Source organism: Sinohyriopsis cumingii, chromosome 12 (assembly GCF_028554795.1).
Source record: "Sinohyriopsis cumingii isolate HCF-2022 chromosome 12, ASM2855479v2, whole genome shotgun sequence".
NCBI classification, from domain to species: domain Eukaryota; kingdom Metazoa; phylum Mollusca; class Bivalvia; order Unionida; family Unionidae; genus Sinohyriopsis; species Sinohyriopsis cumingii.
In genome coordinates this window covers 74,709,600-74,732,656 of record NC_142972.1, presented here as the reverse complement: position 1 = coordinate 74,732,656, position 23,057 = coordinate 74,709,600, and the positions used below count along the sequence as shown (strand labels likewise).

The window sequence follows — 23,057 nt, the reverse complement described above, 5'->3', positions numbered from 1 at the left end:
GCAGAACTGACCCCTTCCAAAATCATGGACAAGATAAAACAGGTGCAACAATCTAATGACCAGTTTGACATCACCGATGGTAAAGCCACACTGAAAATGGCCCACGTCTCTCCTCCTCAAGGAACTGGATGCAAAAAGATGTTATTGGTGGACGACCTTCGCAACACCAAAAAGAGTCTCGTCCGAATTAACAACCCTCAAGACCAGATGTGTTTAGCCCGTGCCATCGTGGTGGGACGAACCTATGCCAACAAGAACGACACGGTAGAATGGAAAAGAACCTGGAAAACTATTCAACAATCCGACCGAGCCAAACAACGAAATGAATCAGAACTCCTGTTACAACAAGCCGGACTGTCCAAAGACACACCCTGTGGCATTCCTGAGATGCAAAAATTGCAAGATGCCCTAGCTCCACGCTACACCTTGAAAGTGCACCCTCAAGAAATGCGTGGAACTCTGTTGTTTCGAGGCCAAGATTTTAAGGACGGAAAATACATTCATGTCTATCATCACGATGACCATTTCGATACCATTACCAGTATCACCGGATTCCTGGGATACAGTTATTATTGTGAGAAATGTGACTATGGTTATAACAATCGAGAGCAACACAAGCATTGTGGAATGAAATGCCCAGGATGTTTGGCCTCTCCACCCTGTCTGAGCGAAGGACCAGTGCCTTGTTCGACTTGTTTGCGCACGTTTGTCAGTCCTACCTGTTACCAACAACATCTGAAGACCCAAGGTTCACAGCAGAAATGTGCTTGTCAACTCTTGAGATTGTGCCCTACGTGTAGACAAGGCGTACGTACCAATAGTACCAAGGCACACGTATGTTCAGGGGAAAAAAAATGTCACATTTGTCACCGCATCGTGGACTTGGAACACCAATGCTACGTGCAAAAATACCAACCCCCACCAGAGAAAGAGGACGGTCACAAGAAGAAAGGCAATTTCATCTTTTTCGATTTCGAATGCATGCAAGAGACCGGCATTCACATTCCTAATTTCTGCGTGGCTCATCGAGCGTGCGAGAAGTGCATTCAAGAACCTATCTTCAGTCATTGCCCTCACTGCAGCAAGATTCCCGGAGGGCGTGAAAAAATCTTTCGGGGACCAAACACGTTAGCCGGTTTTGCCCGATGGGTCTTAGACCCCATCGACAAGACGTGGAGCCAAGAGGACATCGAACGTTACGGAGATTGTCATCGTCATGCCACGGTGATGGCTCACAATTTCTCCGGATACGATGGACAGTTTCTTCTCAGATACTATACGGAACAAGGCACCGAACGTCCTAAAGTCACTTTGAACGGAGCCAAAATCATTTTCATGCAAGTGGGACAAGTGCAGTTTAAAGATTCGATGAGTTACTTGGCCATGCCTTTGAGTCGAATGCCTAAAACGTTTGGAATGACAGAAATGGCTAAAGGGTATTTTCCACACTTTTTCAATACGGAAGCCAATCAACATGCCGTTCTACCCCATTTACCTGAGGCTCACTATTACGACCCCGACAACATGCGTACCGAACAACGAGAAGCTTTCTACGCTTGGTACCAGGCTCATGCCTCTGACCCCTTCGACTTTCAGGAAGAAATGTTAAAGTATTGTCGTTCCGACGTGGACATTTTACGACGTTGCTGTGGAAAATTTCGAGAACTGTTCATGGAACACGGAGGGGTCGATCCTTTGAAAGAAGCTTGCACCATTGCCAAAGCGTGTTCCTTAGTGTACCGCCAACGATTCATGCCTGAAAACACCGTGGCTGTCATCAGTCCTCAAACGACCCACTATGTCAAGCGTCAATACTCGGTCAAAGCCCTACGTTGGTTACATTACTTGTGCGACAAGGAAGACAAATGGATTCAGCATGCCCGCAACGGAAGAGGCGAAAAGACCATCGGAACGTATTCGGTAGATGGCTGGGAATTAGAAAACCCCAAGATCGTGTACGAGTTTAACGGTTGCTTATTTCACGGATGTCCCGTCTGTTACCCTGACCGTGACACTAAAAATCAGTTTTTGCAACGAACCATGGAAGACTTGTACCATGACACTTGTCAGCGACGCCTGAAGTTAGAACAGCAAGGATACCAAGCGGTGGAAATGTGGGAACACGAGTACAATCACCGTTTGAAAACCGATCCCGAGTTTAAACGCCTCGTGGAAAGTTACCAGTTCATGGACCCGCTGAACCCGAGGGATAGTTTGTACGGAGGAAGGACCAATGCCACCTGTTTGCTGTACCAAGCCGACGAAGAGAAAGGAGAAGAAATCAAATACTTGGACGTGTGTTCGCTGTATCCCTACGTGTGCAAATATTGTCGCTTTCCTGTAGGGCACCCGCAATTGTTGACGGAACACATCGACCTGAAAAACATTCGACAATACGAAGGCTTGATCAAGTGTAAAGTTTTGCCTCCCACGAACCTATACCATCCCGTCTTACCTCACCATTGTCAAGGCAAACTGATGTTTCCCTTGTGCCGTACTTATGCCGAAACGTGCAACCAGGACCAACCTTGCCATCACAGCCAGGAAGAACGTGCCTTGACGGGAACCTGGGTCAGCGTGGAATTGTTCAAAGCTCTGGACATGGGATACCAACTGTTAGAAGTGTACGAAATTTGCCACTTTCCCAAAACACAACAGTACCACAAGGGTGACTCTACTCAGAAAGGCATTTTCGCCGACTACGTGGATGCCTTTTTGAAACTGAAACAAGAAGCCAGCGGCTATCCTTCCTGGTGTCACACTCCCGAAGACCAAATACAATTCAAAGAGAAATACTATGCACAAGAAGGCATCTCTTTAGACCACATCGAAAAAAACGAAGGCAGGCGATCGTTTGCCAAAGTGATGTTAAATTGCTTGTGGGGTAAAATGGCACAACGACCGTGTTTACCCAAGACGGAATATTTGACAGAACCTTCCCGCTACTTCCAGATGATTCACGACAAAACCAAATGCATGAAACACGTGGACGTCGTTCGAGAGGATTTGATCTTGGTCAATTACGAAGAAGATCTGGACTTTGTACAAGACGACCCTTTTGGAAATGTCATCATTGCGGCTTACGTGACAGCCCATGCTCGCTTAAAATTGTACGAAGCTTTAGAACTGTTAGAAGAACGCGTCCTGTACTTTGACACGGACAGTTGCATTTACATCCATCACCCGATTCAACAGCACCCTAACATCGAAGGAGACCGTTTAGGAGCCTGGACAGACGAGCATCCCGACGACAAGATTCTAAGTTTCGTCAGTGGTGGTCCCAAAAATTACGGCTACGAATACCGGGACAAACAAGGAGAAGTGCACACGACGTGCAAAGTGAAAGGACTGACTCTGAATCATCGTACCAGTCGAGTGGTCAACTTTGGGGTATTGAAAGAAGCCTTGCAATCGGGAGAGGATGGAAACTTTAAAGTGACCACCTATCAACCGAACAAGATTGTACGTTTACCCACTCACCACATCGTCTTTCGACCCTTGGAAAAAGTCTATCAAATTGTATACCAGAAGCGAGTGCGACTTCCCAATCACTTCACCTTACCGTACGGTCACGTCGGTATTGGTCTGTATATAAAAAGGAACCCTAGGCAAGATCGATAGTTCATTGTTCATTGAAGTAACTTACCATGTCGTTGACGAAGAAGAAACCAGATTGGTTAGGAGTCAAATGTTGGACATCACCGAGATCAGGGTTTTGAGGCTTGGACACAAGAGGTGGCCCAGTATGCACGAGAGTTATTCAAGGAAAAAAGTTACTTTTCAACCTGTGTTAGTGACGGTGCCAGAAGAACCCGTCACCCAGGACAGGACTGTCGTGGACAGGCCTGAAAGACCCTTTCGGGAGGACACTTGTGTGACCTTACCCCCTACTATAGAACTGGTTAGAACTTTACCCAAAACATGTTGTACAGACACTTGTGTTTATTCCACGTTCATGGTTATCATGTGCCTTTTATTCTTGTACTTAAGCCTTTGGCTTTTATGTATTTTTGTCTTTCGTATTCATGTTTGAAACATTCAATAAACGTGTTCTGAAAAAGTATATAAACTCTTGTCTTGTTTGTTTTTCGTGTCACAAGTGACATTTCTCACACCATGGCTACCTCTGCTGTCTCTGCTCCCTCTTCCTCTACTGTCAAAGTCATCGACGAACACTTAGATCGTGCCAGTTGGGAGGCTTTGTATCTTCGCCATCCCTTTAACATGCTCATTGCTGGACCTAGCGGTTCAGGCAAAACCGAAATCGTCAAACGTTTGATCGAACATAAACATCATTTGATCGATCGACCCCCTCAACGAATCGTGTGGTGTTACAAAGAGTGGCAATCGGCGTACAGCCTCTTCCGAGAAAGTCAAGGCGATTCCATCGTGTTTGTGGAAGGCATTCCTAAAGAAGACGATGGCATCGTCTCTGACTCCCGTCTAACCCATTCGGTCATTTTCGACGACATATCAGGAGAAGACGAAGAAGAAATTAAACTGTGGTTCACGCGCAAAGGGCATCACCGTAATGCCAGTGTCGTTTACATCACCCAAAATTTGTTTCAACAAAGTAAAGCCCATCGCACCATCAGTCTCAATGTGCATTACGTGGTCTTGTTTAAAAGCCCTCGAGATAAATCGCAAGTGCAAGTCTTAGCCAAACAGTTAGGAACGCCTTGGCTGACTCAGGCGTACGACGATGCCACTCAAACTCCACACGCCTATTTACTCGTCGATTTGAAACCTACGACCCCCGAGGATTTGCGATTTCGTACCCACTTGTTTCACCACTGGTGCCAAGACGGAGGGCCTGTCCTGTACACGTCTCCGTCCTCGACTTCATTTCACTCCCCACAAAAAAATCTATAAAAACCTCAGACCCTTTTTCGTCTGTCTCACTCTCAGTGCGAACATGACGTCCCTTCAGTCGCATCTTCCCGTCAAATTGATTCGTGCCTTGTATGGCATCAGTCGAGAAAAAGATCCACAAACAAGAGCTCGTGTCTTAGAAGCTAGTCTCAAGGAAGTCTTACGATGGTTCACGGTGACGGCACGTCAATTACTCCAAGGAATCATTCAGATTCCTCATCAAACCAAACGCTTTTTCGATCGAAACAAAGTCGCTTTGGTCCAACTGGCCGATCCCCGCATCGACACTCAAACCAAAAAACAAATCATTTTGAAACCTGGAGGTTATACCCAAGACAAAAGTCCAACGAAGCCCCAAGAAGAAAAAGACCAGGTCCCCAAGGAGAACTTCTCCAGTGGCAGGACCCTCCTCTGACCAGACACCACCACCACCCCGGAAAAAGAAAAGAAGCCCGCAGAAAAAGAAAAGTCCACAGAAAACTAGTCGCAAGAGAGGCACTTCGGCCAGGACGCAACCTTACACTCGCAAACCACGACCTGCCACGGCGGTGACTGCGTCTCCGGCAGCTTCACGTTTGTCCACTTCTCCGTTAATGACACCCAGAACTGAAGAGTACTTGGAGACGTTGATCACACCAAGAACTTCTCCATTGATGACCCCCAAAAGAACTTCCCCAGTGGCAGGACCTTCCAATTTAGTGGCAGTGGCTGCTGCTCACAAAGTACCTTCTCCCAAAATCAAAGTTCAAGAAAGATCGGGCATGTTACAAAGTTTACTGGATTTGTCCAAGCAAGAACTGGCTCGATTTAGTCCGTTACGTACCCCTGCACGACGTGTCATGCCTGTCCTCAAACTAATACGACGTAAAGACAATCAGTGGCGACGCGTTCCAGTATAAAAAAGGCCTGTGACCAAGTCGGGTATCAGTGTTTTTTGGTGCTCCTGAAGACTCAAATATGTCACCCTCCAGAAAACCCCAAGGAAAGAAAAGGAAAGGACTGCCACCACGTTTAGCCAAACATGGGGACATGTTATCTGTCCTGTCCAAAGCTTCTCCACCCCTACGAAAAAAACTCATTCAAACAGCCTCCAAAGAGGTCATCGATACCGTGTGCGAATGTTGTTTGAACGTTTTGAAAGGCACGATCCCTTTGTCCAAACACCAGAAACAATGCTTAGGCAAACATCGTCACGTTCTTCGCCAAATGGTTCAAAAGAAAATTCCCATTCGTCAAAAAAAGAAGATGTTAGTGCAACGTGGAGGTATTTTACCTCTCTTGTTAGGCCCCATACTGAAAGGAGTCTTGGGAACCATGTTGGGAGGACTGGTGGGAGCAAGATAAAAAGCCCTCGTAAGTTCCAAGATCTCAGAATCGACCCCTGACAACCCCATGGAAGGACGAAAACTAGCTTTAGTGCCTTACAAACGATGGATGGAATACCATCGGTGGCAAGAACAACACACCCCGCATTTACCTCCCAATCCCCATTTGAGCGAGATGTCCCAGTTACAACACGAATTGCAGTCCTTGATGGATCGCCAAGATTTGTCCGAAACAGACAAATCGCAAAAGTACGGTCAACTCTTGCAACGACTGCAATTCTTTCACCAGAAAGCTTTAGACGAAACAGCTCTACCCACTCTGAAAGATTTTAAGACCTTGATGAAAAGTCCAGCACCATCACCAGTACCAGTACCAGTACCAGTACCACCTGTACCCGTGACCAAGACAGAAAAAGGAGAAGAAGAGGAAGGGTTTCAAACTCCACCAGAAAAAGTACGCAAGTTAACAACACCACCTACCTCCAGAATTGGATGGATTAAAAAGATGATGGCCACCCCTTCTTCATCACAAGAGAAAAAGAAAGTGAAGACAGAAGTGAAACAAGAACCGATATCCCCCGCTCAGACATCCTTCTCCTCTTCGACACCTATTGCTGGCCGCACACGCAAAGCATTGCAATCCAAGAAAATACCCCAAGAGAAAAAGAGTAGCATCCTCCAAGAGTGGGTGCCTTATTAACACACCAACCAACACAAAAAAATGGAAAAAGTCTTAGCCAGCATTTACTACGATCCCTCCCATCCTGCAGGTTACGCAGGAGTTCAAAAATTGTATCGTGCTGCCAAAACGCGACTGAAAAGTCTCCGTTTACCTCAAGTGCAACGATGGTTACAAGAACAAGCTACCTACACTTTACACAAACCCATTCGACGCAAGTTTGCCAGAAGTCGCACCCGAGTGGAAGGCATCGATCATCAATGGCAAGCCGATTTAGTCGATGTCTCTCATTTGGCCAGCTACAATCGTGGCTACAAATATTTGTTTTGTGTCATCGACGTCTTTTCCAAATTTGCCTGGGTCGTGCCCTTGACTTCCAAATCGAGCAGCGAGTTAGTGCGAGCCCTGCAACGCGTGTTGAAACAAAGCGGTCGTCACCCTCTTCGATGGCAAACGGACAAAGGCACCGAATTTCTGAACCAAGCTTTCCAAAAAGAATTAAAGAAACGTGACATTCATTTTTTTACCACCGAGAATCCAGAAACCAAAGCCAGCATCGTGGAACGTTTTCAACGCACTTTGAAAGAACGCATGTGGAAATATTTTAGGCATCACCACACTCTGAAGTACATCGACATCTTACCGCACCTGGTGCAAGCGTACAACCAATCTTACCATCGAAGCATCGGACGTGCCCCGCAAGACGTGACTCCCGACAACGAAGTGTTGGTGTTTGAGCGTCTGTTTGGTACATCCCCGACGAGGGCTGTCCCCGAGAAAAGTGGAATGTTGGCCGTAGGAGATTGGGTGCGCATTGGCAAAACCAAACGCACTTTCGACAAAGGTTACTTACCTAACTGGACGACCGAATTGTTTCGCGTCACTGGACGAGTGCATGGCCGTCATCCTGCCGTCTATAAATTGGAAGACATGAACGGAGAAGTGCTCAAAGGAACGTTTTATTTGCCCGAGTTACAACGTGTGACCAAAAAAGAAGACGACGTGTACGACATCGAAAGCATTCTCGAACGCAGAACCCGTAAAGTGGGCAAACGACGTGTCAAAGAAGTCAAAGTACGTTGGAAAGGATATCCACCCAGTTTTGATTCTTGGATCGACGCTTCGCAAGTCATCGACTATAAAAAGAAGTGACCATCATGCCCTTTCACACAGCAGACGCAGCTACGTCGACCACTCCTTCACCTAGTTCTTCTGTGCAAGATTTACAAAAACAACCCTTGTGGGTGTGGTGTGGAGAACGTGTGCCTAAAACGCAAATCGTCTTTTTCTGCCAAATCTTCGTGGTGTATTGTGTCATCGGGGCAGCCATTGCCAATTTGAGTTTGCAACAAGGAGACAAACAATTGTGGACCATTTTATTGAGCAGTTGCATCGGTTACCTGCTTCTAATCCCTCCCTGAAATTCTCCTCGAACGGGAACCCCGGGAACCTTGTGTCCAGTGCCAGTGCCAGTCACCACTTCAACCACAATCAGAACCCCATTTTAGACGGAGACACGCCTCTGACGTCCAGTAATATCCCCTCGGACAGCCACAGAACTCTGGAATTATGAGTCACCAAAACCAATTTTACTTAACTTTACCCAGTGACAGTTCCATGGAGGTGTTTCCCAAGAACACGTTGTGCTGTTACACGGCCAAATTACCTCAAGCCATCCAGTTAGATCACGAAGCCCATTGGGAAGTGGCTTTAGTAGAAATGATTCACCCGACCCAAGTCCTCAATGTCCTTCCCAATCAAAATTTTTTTGATGTGGAAGTTCATGACGAGCAAATGCAACAGTGGATGGATAGCAATGTCAAATATGACAAGAAAACCCGTACACAAAAGTACACCACCTATCACTTGTTCATTCCCCCAGGCTATTATTTTAGTGGTCAACATTTGGTCAGCACCATAGCCTCCAGGTTTAATGTCGTGTTTCTGAAAGCTTTGGAGCATGTCAACAAAAGTGTCACCATGGAGTACCACAAAGCAGCTCGTCGCTTCTTGATGAAATTTGAACGAAGTAAAATCGTGTCCATTTTATTTTGTCCTGAATTGTTTGACATGTTGGGCGGAGACATGGACATGAGAAAGGCCATGCTCAAGAAAAACGAATTACCCATCGTTTACGACAACGAGTCTTTTAGCAAGTTTTTTCGTGCCCCGGTAGAACTGAACCAAGGACTGAATTTGATGTTCGTGTATTCCGATGTGGTGGAGTACAACGTGGTGGGACACACCTCCGTACCGTTACTGCGTGTCATTCCTTTCAAAGTAGATTCTGCCACGAACGCTGACGAGGAAGGTGGAAACACTTACCACGTCCACCGCGAATTTGTACATCCTCACTATTTGCCTGTCAGTAAGTCGTATTTGGACACGGTCAACATTGCTATAAAAGGAGATCTGGGACAAAATATTCCATTCACCAAAGGAAAAGTCACGGTGAAACTCCATTTTCGAAAACGGTTCTCTCACGAATCGTAAGTAAGTCATGTATCCAGTGTACAGAGGGGTTGCTCGACAGCGAGGACACGGCTTAGGAGATATGTTAAAATCGGCCTTTCGTTCGGTGGCTCAGGTGTTGAAACCGATGGTGACACGCGGATTGCACGCCTTGAAAGATGCGGCACTGACGCAAGGCAAAGAATTTCTCCAAAATGTCATCATCGACAAACAAAACCCTAAAGAAGCCTTCATGAGGGCAGGCAAAAATGTCTTGCTGCAAACGGGCAAAGACATTTTAGGCCAACGAGAAACACCTATAAATGCCCTGCACGCTACCGAGTCAGGCATTCAGCAAGGACAAGGCAGAAAGAGACGACGAAGAAAACACCCTTTCACCAGACTTCAAGCGAGAAAGGCCAAGAAAAGAAGAACCGTTCGAGACTTAGACGTTTTCGATTATTGAGAAAAGAGACCAAAAAAAAATGATGCACCGAGAATCTTGCGCTTGTTCCAAGACGGAACTGGATCTGTTTGCCATGCCCCCCACGATGATGACGATGCAAGAATCCCAGTGGGTGGAATTTCACCCCGTCTCCTCACTGACCGATTCCGCTCCCATCGAGTTTGAAATCAAAGGACAGCCCGAAGGTTACATCGATCTGAATAGCAGTTACTTGTACCTGAAAGTCAAAATTCTAGATAAGACTGGAGGTGCTATAGACGATGAAGCAGTAGCTCCCGTCAACAATTTCATGCATTCCTTGTTCAGTGGAGTGGACTTGTATTTGAATAACAAACTGGTCAGTAGCAGCATGGATACTTACCCTTATCGTGCCTACCTGGAAAATCTCTTGACGTACGGAATAGATGCCAAGAACACTCATCTCAATGCCTGTGTGGTATGGAAAGCTGACGAACCTACCAAGTTTGAAATATTGGAAACTGATGAAAAGAAAGACAACAATGATGGATTTGTAGAACGAAGAAAGAGAATCACGGGAGCCGACACAAGTTTAGAACTGATGGATCGTTTGCATTTGGACATGTGGTTGCAAGAAAAGTATTTGCTGAACGGGGTGGATGTCCGCCTGAGACTGAATCGTAGCAGTGCCGCTTTCCATTTGATGGCTGATAGTGACGGTTACAAAACCAAAATCCTAGAAGCCAGACTCTACGTACGCCGTGTGGAAGTGTTACCTAAAGTGGGAAACGACATCAGTCAGACGTTGAGCAGAACGACCGCCAAGTATCCCATACGACGCGTGGAAGTGAAAACCTTCACCATTCCCAAGGGACAGCGATCCATGATCGAAGATCATCTGTTCCAAGGACAGTTATCCAAACGTTTGATCGTTGGTATCGTCGAGAATACAGCCTTCAACGGAGCTGCCGAAAAAAATCCTTTCTACTTTCAACACTTTGGCGTGTCCAAAATCGAAGTCAGTCGCGATGGCAAGACCTTGTGTACCCGACCTTTCGAACCTGACTTTACCAAGAAGAATTACTTGAGATCGTACTTGTCCCTGTACGAAGCCACCGGCCAGTTAGGAACCAATACCAGTCACGGTATTACGTACGAGGATTATGCAGGAGGATACGCTTTGTGGGCTTTCGATTTCACTCCAGACCAAGGCAGCGACGAGGGACATTTCCACCCTATAAAATCCGGCCAGATTCGTGTGGAAATTCAGTTTAAAGACCGAGACCCTGATGAAACGGTGAACGTCATCCTGTATGCAGAATTCGATAATACGATAGAAATCAACAGTTTGAGAGAAGTCATCCTAGATTACTAGAAACCATGGAAGACTGTTATCCCTCTTTACCTAGTGGAGAAACTTTTAGTGTTGGATTATTGTTAAAAATTGTTAGAGTTGTTGTTGTTTAGTGTTAAGTGATTTTTGAATAAAAACAATGTTGTGTTTTGAAAAAATTGTTTGATGTTATACTGTTGGATTATTGTTAAAAATGTTAGAGTTGTTGTTTAGTGTTAAGTGATTTTTGAATAAAAAATGTTGTGTTTTGAAAAAAATGCCTTTGTCTTTTGTTTAGCTATAAGAATGTTGGATTGATGCTCTTTCATTTCTTACTATCCCTCTCATGACACTCACTAAACGTTGCGACTCAAAAACCGTGTGGGGGATGTTTTCCTTCACGTCCGCGCTTTGACTTTAAGAACCGGGGTTGTTTCCAGTCTAACCATCCATTGTCGACTCATCCTCCTACGAAGATGTGCTCCAGACTAGCTAAGCTCAACGAAGCCTACGTGAATTTGCATAGGGTCAGACACAGTCTGATACCGAAGCCAGAAGAAATAGAGAATGTGAGAATGTTAAAAATCACTGAAGACCTGATAGAAGAGCTCTTCAGAGAAGAAATGAACAGGGAAAAAGAAGAATGGACAGAGAAGTACAGACTTCAGAGACAGTAGCAACAGCAGCAACAACAACAACAGCAGCAGCAACCTGAAGCTGACAGAGGCTTTGTCGATTGTCGTATCGAACCAAAGAGTTCTTCTTCTCTTTTCGAAGAAGCAGACCTATCGCCAGAAAGTCTATCCTCAGAGGACATCGCATTCTTAGAAACTAAAAAAGAATGCCATAGCAAACAAAAAAACAGCCCTTTTCAGGGCTACCCAAATACTCTAGAAAAGAAATAACGATCGATTTGCTAATGTGTGTAGGTAGAGTAGTGTGAAAATAAACACTAACTCTTTTTAAAAAATGTGAGGGTATGTGTTTGTGAGTCTGTGTGTTTGTAAGTGATCAAGTACGTTGGTGTGGATAGTAGATTAAAATGATGTCTTTATTTGGTGTTTGAGGTGTAGATTTAAGGGTTAGATTGGATTGCTTTGAGCATGTGGATAGTCAATTGAAGTGATTTATAAAAAATTTTAAAATAGTGATGGGTAGAATAAAAAAGTGAGTGAGTGTTTCTTTTAGGTCCGCGCGTTGTTGTTATTTTTTTTTGGTCATGATCTAGGTAAGATCAATTTTATGTTTTTAGGGGGATGTTTTCCTTCACGTACGCGCTTTCACTATAAATTGAAACTCGTTCGGCAGTCCAACTACCCTTGTTGATTGATCAACACCAAAAATGAACACGAGACTGGAGAAACTGTTGGAACTTCATGTGCATCTGGAATATGCCAGGCGCATATTAAATGAACTGGCCGCGGAAGCCATTGTGAGGAGGGAAGGATAAGAGAGGAGGAGGAAAGAAGAAACAAAGAAGAGGAGGAGAGAAGATATAAAGAAGAAGAGGAAAGAAGATAAAAAGAGGAGGAGAGAAGATACAAAGAAGAGGAGGAGGAGGAAAAGGAGAGAAGAAGAAGAAATTTCAGAATCCCAGAGAGCGAAAATTGGGATTCTGAAGCGACATATCCTGCCTCTGCTCTCTCCCCCCAAAAGGTAAAAAGTAACTGGGGGATAAGATGTGTATGCGGCGCCAGGCCTGGAAGGTGCCACCATTAACCAGGTGTCCATGAAGTTCCAAACAAAAAAACAGCCCTTTTCAGGGCTACCCAATACTCTAGAAAAGAAATAACCATCAATTTGCCAATGTGTAGGTAGAGTAGTGTGAATATAAACACTAACTCTTTTTTAAGATAGTGTGAGGGTATGTGTTTGTGTGTTGGTGCTTGTAAGAGCTAAGGTATGTGAATAGTAGATTATGGGTTTCTTTATTGTTTCTTAGCGTAGGTGAAGAGTATAGTTAGGGTTTTGTAAGCGCTCACGTACGATTGTGTGGATAGTAGATTATGGATTTTGTTTATTGTTTCTTAGCGTATGTGGAGAGTATAGTTTGGGTTTTGTAAGCGCTCACGTACGATTGTGTGGATAGTAGATTATGGATTTTGTTAATTGTTTCTTAGCGTATGTGGAGAGTATAGTTAGGGTTTTATTATATGAAATGAAAAAGTAGGGGGATGTTTTCCTTCACGTCCGCGCTTTTCGTATAAGAACCCACAGTATTCGTCGTTCAAACCATTCTGCAAAGAATAAAAAAAGAAGATGGCTTCTAACCAAATGGACAAAATGGAAAAATTGCAAAACGTCCTCGACAATTTAGGAATGATAGAGCAAATGTTGGTTAACCTAAACGAGGATCACTATTCTTATAGTCCCCATCGAGTGAAGATGGAGATAAACAATTTACGAAAAATGAAGGTAATCATCAGTGATCTGTTGAAAGAAATAAAGGAGGAGAAGGAGGATGAAGAGGAAAGGATAAGGATGAGAGCATGGAATGAAAAAATTGAAAAAGAAGAAGAAAATGAAAAGAGGAAGAAAGAAGAGGAGGAAAAGAAGAAGAAAGAAGAGCAGGAGAAAAAAAGAAAGAAAAGAAGAGAAAGAGTGTTGGAGATAAAATAAGAACTTGGTGGAGAAAAAGAAGAAACTAGAAGCAGAAGAAGAAGAAGAAAACCCAAAGGCCCTTTTCAGGGCCAGCCATATTTCTCGAAAAGAGATAGCCTTTCCATTGCCTACCCCTTTTTTAAAAAAATTTAAAAAAAAAAAATCCCATGTTCAATTTCCCTTGACGCTATAAAGTCCCACCCTGTTTAAATTCCTTTGACGCTAAACCGTCCCACGATTTTTCTCCATGTTAATTTCCCTTGACGCTAATCTGACCCACGATTTTTCTCCATGTTAAATTTCCCTTGACGCTAATCTGACCCAGGGGTCTCTGTAATGCTAATTTCCATTGACGCTAATCTCACCCCATTTACTACTGTGATTTCTTCCTGTAAACTCTTACAATGCTGCATTTTTCGGGGTGGAACGACATACATCAAGTTCTTTCCCAGAGGTCCAGTTGGTTCAGGTCTTCTTGAAGGATATCACAGTCCTTGGAGGTATTTATTTGCTGGTAGACTAAACAACCATCTGCAAAAAGTCTTGTGTTGGATTTGACACTCGCAGGGAGATCATTGATGAACACCGGGAAGAGGATGGGGCCCAAAACACTCCCATGAGGTACACCACTAAAAACTGGTGCTTGATCTGATGTTGCTCCATCTACTGTAACAATCTGTGATCTGTCTGTCAGGAAATCTCTGATCCATTTGTGGGTATTACACCTGATGCCATAGTGGTCCAACTTACAGAGCAGTCTTTCATGGGGGACATGATCGAAAGCCTCACTGAAGTCAAGGACAGCAAGGTCATACTGCTTCCCTCTGTCTAAGGATTTGGCGAGCTTATTCACTTAGGGGTTAGGAGCTGTGTTTCACAGCTTTGTCTGGCACAGAAACCATGCTGGCAGTCTATTAGAATGTTGAAGTGAGCTAGATATTGCATCATGTTGCTGACTATGATGTGTTCAAGCATTTTTCAGCAGATACATGTAAGGGGAATAGATCTATAATTGCCGGCCTTGAATCTTTCTCCATTTTTGAAGAAAGCTGTAGCGTTTGCTGTTTTCCACACATCAGGGACATAACCTGTTGAGAGGCACTTCTGGTAAATATAACTCAAGTATGGAGCTCACTCTTCCGCGAGATCTTTCAGGATCCTTGCTAGAATCATGTCTGGTCCGGCGGCCTTCTGTGGGTTAATTTTTTGCAACAAGCTGTATATACCTTCTTCAGTAACTTGGATGTCAGACATTGGTGGCTAACGATATCCATGTAGGCTTGGTAGATCACTCTTATCTTCTTGTGTGAAGATGGACGTATTGACGATTCAGTATGTTAGCCTTGTCAGATGCCTCGGAATGTAGCTTCCCTTGTTCCTTGAGTGGTGCTACACCACAGTTGTATCTACTTAAGGACTTAATGTAGTTCCAAAATCTCTTCTGCTTGTTTGGTTGTTGTTCTTGATTTGGATCTCCAACTTCTATTAAGTTTTCAATATATCTCTTGTAGGCCTGCCGTTCTAAGCGTTGTGATCTTGCCTTTGCTTCTTTGTATAGTTTTCGATCTCTTGTTTTTATTGTTTTTTTTTCTGTCTTGCAAACAGTTTGTTTTGTCTTCTGTTTTGTGCTTTAATGGATTTGGCTATCTAAGGCTTGTTAGTTTTGTTTTAGTACAAGTCACATGGGTTATGAATGCACATTATTCATTTTAAATTAAATATAAATTCTTTTAAAATTTAACACTAATTCTCTTTAATCAAAGTCATGTCAGCCCTGATTATTGAATTCTCTGCACCTTAACTGTTACCAAGAAACTTCCAGACTAAAATTATCGCTATGGACTTTTACAGTGGTGGCCATGTACTAAACATGGGTCAAAATAAGAGCGCGTTGAGTGGAATCATCACAATCGAGGTTAGTACGAATTTGTTTGTCAGTATGCGTAGCTTTCATTGTGACATCACAGGGCATGACATTCAATCCAGGTTGTACTGGATCACACCTTTACATTAATTTCATCCCAAAAGAGTTCTATGTACTTTAACATTGATTTTGTCATATGCATCTCTCAAGGCGTCTAAATAATGACCTTCCAAAGGAATATGGATGTATATGAATCCAATGCTTAAATTTCCCGTGTGACTTGTACTAGAAGTCACATGGGTTATGTAAACATTCAGCACCGGCTGTTTCAGTAATTGGTGTCATTTTGTAGAATTTGATTCTATATACCATTACTTGGCAAGTATTCACTTCATTTGGATTTGTATACATCCACATTCCTTTAAAATTAGTAAATGTCCATGCATAACCCTTGTGACTTGTACTATATACAAAATAAGTTTATTAAATATAATTTTGTTTACATAAATTATTTTCTGCTTACTCGTGCGTAATATGGTTTTGGGAAACTAATGTACACATACAGGAACTTGAAAATGTGCAAAAATATTGCACTTTGCCTTAACAGTCAACAAATATAACCATGTCATCTACATGTGGATAAGCAAAACTGTATTCCTCTGCTGTAATTGACTTTTACACAATTATAGTTACAAGCTTCTCGGGACAGACAGTCGGATGGAGATGGCCCACTGTGGATTTAAAACTTTTATCCTGATTAATGCTTGGCAAGGCTTTGCTGTCCACCATATTTGCTTTATAAGTTAAATCTTATATTTTCTATTCTATAAAGGAAGACAGTTTTATTTAACAATACATGTAAACGTATTTTTGTAAGGGTATGTTTTAACTTTTCCTTATTGTATCACTTGATAACCGATAAATTTATTTTATTATATTTATATTATATTATTATATAATTATATTATTATATATGATATATATTATTATATTTATTTTATTATTATATTTATCTTTGATTAAAGAGGCAGTTGCATAACCTACTTTAGGGAAATGACCTTTAACATTTAGGGCATAAATAAATGTGTGACATTACATTCTGCGCCCAGTGCTTGTATCTGGTGCGTCATGATTTATTTCTTCTACTTTTCCTTTCTTACATACATTCAGTACATCTGAGCGTCTGTCAGTCCAGAAAAAATTGTTAGAAATATTACATAAACCCTTCAGTGCAGTAAATCATATTTTGGTAACTCATATACGAGGTGACATTAGATTTTCAGGCCATGACATCATCTTTTTTTTTTTCAATTCTTTTCACATATTTTTGAATTGTTCGACTTACCTATCCTTGAAGAAAGTCTTTGTACATGATTAAGTAAAAACCACCGGAGGTACATAAGTGAAATTTTTTAGCCAATTTACATACATGCATAGATGACCTGATCACACTTTCAAGCTGAACAGCCAGTTTTCAAATTTGCACACATGTTTTTTTTTTTTTTTTTTTCGCTTATAGTCTAACTATACCTCCCATTTTGTTTGTACCCGCCACTGATTTCATCAATGGAAATCTTTAATGTGATAAAAAGTGCACAGATTGATTTATAATTTCTAACCTGAATGTGACCAGTGGCCCTAACACTGGCATTCTGTGCGCCTTTCATGCTTAATTGTCTTTACATAATAACACGGCGCCACGTTGTGTACACTTTGGGCAATTTGGAGACACATTCTGACATAGTTCATCCTCATCGATAACTGGTACAGATAATTCCGTAAATTACCATGATGTTGAGAGTTTATAGTTATATCATTGGGACACATGTATATAGAAATCACGCCGCTTGTCAAATCCACATGAAAGGCAAATTTGTAATTGTCATTTTTTTTTTCTTTGCTTGATTCGACATTGTAAACATCGGAAGCAGACAACATAGTATTTTCCGTCTATGTACAAACGTGTAGTCGTGCATACATACCCCTTTGCTGGAAATAGACATGTCCAGGAACTGCAAATGACTGCCGAACAAAGTTTTGTGTGTGATTTGGATTTTTAACAGAGCTTTAACAATTTTTCAGTCATATTTTTGTTACGATGTCTGCAGTTTGGTAATTTATAGTGATGTCTAGTATTGAGACATCATGCTGCAGACATGTAGCATGATGTCCCACCCAGTCACATTATCCTGACACCAGCCTCAGCCTCCCTCAAGACGTGTAGCACTTTCGACAGAGCAACGTAAAAACGATCATCTTCTACCAGCTATATCGTCATTGTTAGATGAACCACCAATATTACAATTTATGCTGAAATAAAGTTCATTTCTTGCTTTTTTTAACTGTTTGTTTGGTTTGTTGATAAAAATAAGAGAATGAACAGTAATTTTCATCTCAAAGAAACACAGTTTTACTGTTGGGCATGATTCGGTCAGCTGAGCGCCTCGCAGTTAAAGCAAGAAATATTGCCTTCGCTAGGGAAATTCCATTTAAACTCCGAAGTCACCGGGTAAACACCTAAAAATAGCACCACATGGTAGAGCAGGGAACGGCCTTTATTTTCATGTAAGTTTGAAATATGCATGTTTAAATTAACTTTTCTTGGTAAGCATTCAAAAAGTAGGTTCATTTTTCCGGCTAAATATCTCGGTCATTTTTCAAAATTAATATATGATACCTATATGCGCTGGAAAGCCCAATTTTCGCTGAATTTAATGATATGCATGGCTTCGAGATCTTATTAAAGGCAGCTAATCACAAGCGTGTAAACCGCAAGGTCATATTCAAATGTTTCGAGTCACGCCCTGTGAGGTGATTCCGAATGAAATGGCTGACCTCTCATCGACAAGTGGTCCAGATTTTGGTCTCGTTTGTGAGAAATTGCAAAACACATTGGTAAGTATTGTTTTTCTTGCTTTTCCAAACATTTATGAATATTTTATGCATTTCTTTTATTTTAATTTTAATGGATTAAACAAGATACTCTTCGATAAAATGCGTGTATACTGCGACAGGAAGTTCACAATTACCGTATGTTAACCTATCTTGCATTCTAAGACTGCGAGAGTGATTTAATTTTAATAAATAGTAACTACCAATATTGATTCGATGAATTAGTAAAATGAGTGAATAATTAATCATTCTGTTTATAAATATTTTGTGTTGTGCTTGTTTTTTTTTGCTCATTTCCTCACAGTTATTGGACGTTTATAAACCGGAAGTAGGTTTCTGTTACAGTGTATTTCTTCGTTCTGTTGTTTTCATCCAAATATTTTTCTTGGTCGAAGTTTCATTGTTATTTTTAGTTGGTCTCTCTGGGAAATCAACACTTTTATACTGTTATCATACACAAATAGTAATTAATCTCTGTATGTCTGTCTGTTTCTTTGCTATAAAAATAAATAAAAAACACATTTCCATCCTCCCAATCTAGCAATCAATCATTCAATGTCATGATTTGGTATTATGTATAAATATATCAAAACTTTTTTTGGTAAAGCAAAACAAAAGAAAATATGCTCACAAAGTTAAACATTTAAAATTCTACCACCTGAAGATCTCAATCTAGAATATACACAAAAAATAATTAAAAGTTTGATAATTTTTGTTTACAATGTTTAAGTTTCAAACTGGAAGAAAAAAATTCAGTTTCCCAAATCTTGCACTGATACAGGTCTTATAAATTATTAACTGTGCTGTTTTGCACTTTTACAGAAAATGAAGACTTCCACCATATGTCTACATGGTTGATTAAAAAGGGCAAAGGAGAAAAATGGCCCATGAGCATCAAGAGCAAGATGTCATCACCTACAAGTTTTTTGATCCAGCTCCATCAGCTTAAAAGTAAATTTCCTGTCACTTCTGATCAAATTAAAGAACTTTTTGAAAAGATTTGCTCAGCCTCATGTCAAGATGATTTTAGGCATACAAATTTGCAGAAGGAGATACATCATGCGCTGACAGCTGCTGCAGGAGCAAATTTAGAATCAATTTCTGTTTTGTTATTTCTTTAAGTTTTCCTGCAGTATTTGTTTTATTGAGATTTTGATATTATGCAAAGCTGACTGGGGATTTTCCAAACAGACATGACATTTTGATATTGAATTTGTTATATAACATGATTTTTTATATTTCAATAAAATTTTGTTATTGGTTGTGCAGATTTTACTTTTTTGTGTGGTTGTATGTTGACGTCATGTGAGTTGTGCCCAGGGGGTAGGTAGATGTTTTTTTTAAAAATTGTTTTAAATCCACGGAATATAGAATCATTAGATAGATTACAGCAATCTGAACACAATACACCTTAAATTTTAAAATTGATAAATAAATGGGCAAGATAATGAATTTTTAATAATTGCGTCTGTATTTGCCGCTGACCAGTTTAGTGAAGATCATTAATTTGGGGGGTCTGCTACATTGTTATTTCAGATAATTGAGTTCCCAAAAAAATTGAGCAAAGTCTCTGTATAGAATGTAAGAGATCTGGAAAGTTACAGACTTAAACTGCAGTTAGTTTCGATAATATCAACTACTTAATTTGGCCATTTATGCAATTTGACAAATTTGAAGAAGATCTCTGCATTTTATGAAGAATATTTTTACCCATAACTTTTGAACCAGACGAGGTAGACATATAATCTTTTTTTTCGTTCTTTTAGTTTTATAAAGATCTATCTATTGGTTATAAAATCCACACAGAATTTCTAAGTTGAAAGTTTGGCTGCCAGTACAGTGACCAGGCTAACCAGTCCTAACAGTAACCTCTTAATGCTGAGCACCTAGTGAGGCAGCTGTTAGTACCATTTTTATAAGTCTTTGGTATGACTCAACCAATGTTCAAATCCGTGACCTCCCACATCCAAGGCGGATGCTCTAACCACTAGGCCACCAGAGCGGTCTGAACTGGTCGTCTTTTACACTGAAAACTTCATTTGGAATGAAAAGTGCAGATGATAATGGTGTTAGGGTCACACCTGGGCATAATCATGTTTGAAATTATAAATCAGTAAATGAAATGACAAAGTTCTGTGCATCTTTCATCTCATATGTGCTTTTGGTCTTTTAAATCAGTAGGGGGGTACATACAAATGGGGAGGTATATTCAGACCATTTGACAAATAGTATTGTGATTTTTAAACAAAAAAGTGATGTCACCAAGATTATCATCTAGTGTATTTCTGGAAGATATTTCTTTGCATTTGTACTGTGTCCAAACTTTTATGTACAAGCACTTTTCGCAAAAGGAAGTGCTTGTGCCAAAGACAGTTGACAAACCAGTTTTAATTAGAAATGGTCAAATATTGTATTTATGGTGGAGATTATGAACGGAGGATGATTTGTATGAAAGTGAGAACTGTTCAAAGATGTTTCATCCTGAGTGTAGTAAAATGAAAAATACCCAATGGAATTTGACTTTGTGTCGAATGTCAAAACCTTAAGTATTCCTGAAATGTTTTTACAGATATGAACTTATATATTAACTATTGTTGAATAAAATAATGTAGTATAGTTAACAGAGCATAGTAGATTCATTCAGCTTCTCAGTGTAGTCACATGACTTATGTCTGTTATTAGACTATGATGGAATGTGTTTTATGTACCTTTCATGCTTGGAGAGCAAAACTATAAAGCAAGGAGAGCCGCTTTTACAGCTCAGTGATGGAGACAGACCTTGGAATAATGTGGACTTGGATCTGCTTGAAATCAAAAGTAGACAGTATTTCATTGTGATAGACTATTTTTCAAATTTCATTGAAGTGAACTATTTAAGTACAGCAAATTGTAGTTAAGTTGTAACTGCACTTAAGAAACAATTTTTAAGATTTGGGATTCCCACCACAATTATATCTGATAATGGACCCCAGTTTACAGGAAAGGAGTTTGCACAGTTCATTAAAAAATGGGGCATTAACCACAGAAAGTCAGCCCAAGATCATCAGCAAGCAAACGGAATAATGCTGAGCACTTAGCAATGCAGCTGCTATTACCATTTTTATGTCTTTGGTATGACTCGGCCAGGGTTCGAACCCGCGGCCTCCTCATCCACAGCAGTCACTCTTACCACTTAGGCCACCGGAGTGGTCAATATTAAATGAAGTGGTTTTGAAGATGTGAATATTATGTTTCTCACCGGGCTGTAATGGTGACTAAGACACACACATTTATTTCTAGATCATGACGTGATAAACTTTTCATGTGGTACTTTGATAAAAATGTTACCAGTGCATTTTTGGGGAGATATGAAAACATATTTTCTACCTAGTTGCTATGAACTTTTAATTGTTGCTATAAAAGCTTTCAAAAATAGCACTTGCCAAAAAATATACCTTGAATGTTTGACCAGATGTAGTTATTTCTTTAGATGTCAAGTGTATTTTTTGATCTGCTTGTTGTGGGAAATACAATTTTGCCACTTAATAAGTTCATGCAGGACAGACAATAAATGAATAATGTATGATACTGTACATGTCATGTCTCACCCTCTATTAAGCTCAAGCAGCTGAACACTCATATTCTAAGCTTATCTCACAAATATGTTCCTGTGAAGAGTTCTTTGGCACTAACATTTGTGTCATATTGAAATTAATGGAAAGTTATGCTAAGAAAGAAATCTTCAGAAAATGCAGCATGTTTGCATGATCTTCCCTTGTATGCATTTTTAACCCTATATTGTTATAGTTCCATGCACAGAAAATTGATGAAGAATCCATGATAAAGGTTGCTGTTATTTGTACCTCCTCAAGGCACCCAATATTTCACATTAGTGTCATATGGGTTGATAATATTACAGCGTATCCCCCTGGGGTGTAAAATTGAGGGTAAAAAAAAAAACAAACTTGGTGTCAGAACTGGGGGTCAAAAATGTACTGACAAATTTTCATTTCACCCATACTTTTTCAGCTTGAAATAGGATAATGCAACGTGCAGAACATTCTCTGTGTGTGTAAAAATACAAATAAACCAACATGCACAATTAACAAACAAATGCATTGTCCATTCAAAGAATAATTGTATTAGTTCATTTTTCTTTTAAAGTCATACTTTTAACAGTCTCCTTATAATCTTTTTGTAGCAATATTATAAACCAACACAGTATATATACACCAATACAAAAAGCCAATTAAATCTTTTTAACCAAATGGCAGATAATGTTCTGCCTGGCATAAAATGTGTACTATTATCGGTTTCATTGTACTTCATCCTAGAGCACATTTATCCAAAAATCAAAAAGACTAATGATTAATCTTCTTTCTAATAACATTAAGATCTTTCTTTTATTGCAGCAAGTTAAAAACCATCAAAGTCTGCAATGAACCCCTGACTTTGTAATCCAAATAACGTGGCGAACAAGTGCAGATTTGTAAAAATTCTTAAACCCCGTCGCGAAAGGATTATTCACTGTTGCAGTCTTCATAATCATGTGATCAGAAGTCACACCAGTAATCCTGATGGATGTGCCGTATTCCAGTCAAGGGAATTATTTTCTCTGTTTTTCATTAAACTTAGGT

General features: G+C 40.8%; 2 long non-coding RNA genes across 2 annotated transcripts in view; both read left to right on the top strand.

Moving 5' to 3' along the window:
* LOC149786757 (uncharacterized) overlaps positions 1–23,057 on the top strand; it is a 42,228-nt gene that overhangs the window by 10,654 nt on the left and 8,517 nt on the right. The window lies entirely within an intron of this gene.
* On the top strand, positions 18,353–19,703 carry LOC149786758 (uncharacterized). The gene is made up of 2 exons (XR_016425218.1): positions 18,353–18,444; positions 19,264–19,703. It is a non-coding gene; the product is annotated as an uncharacterized LOC149786758 (long non-coding RNA).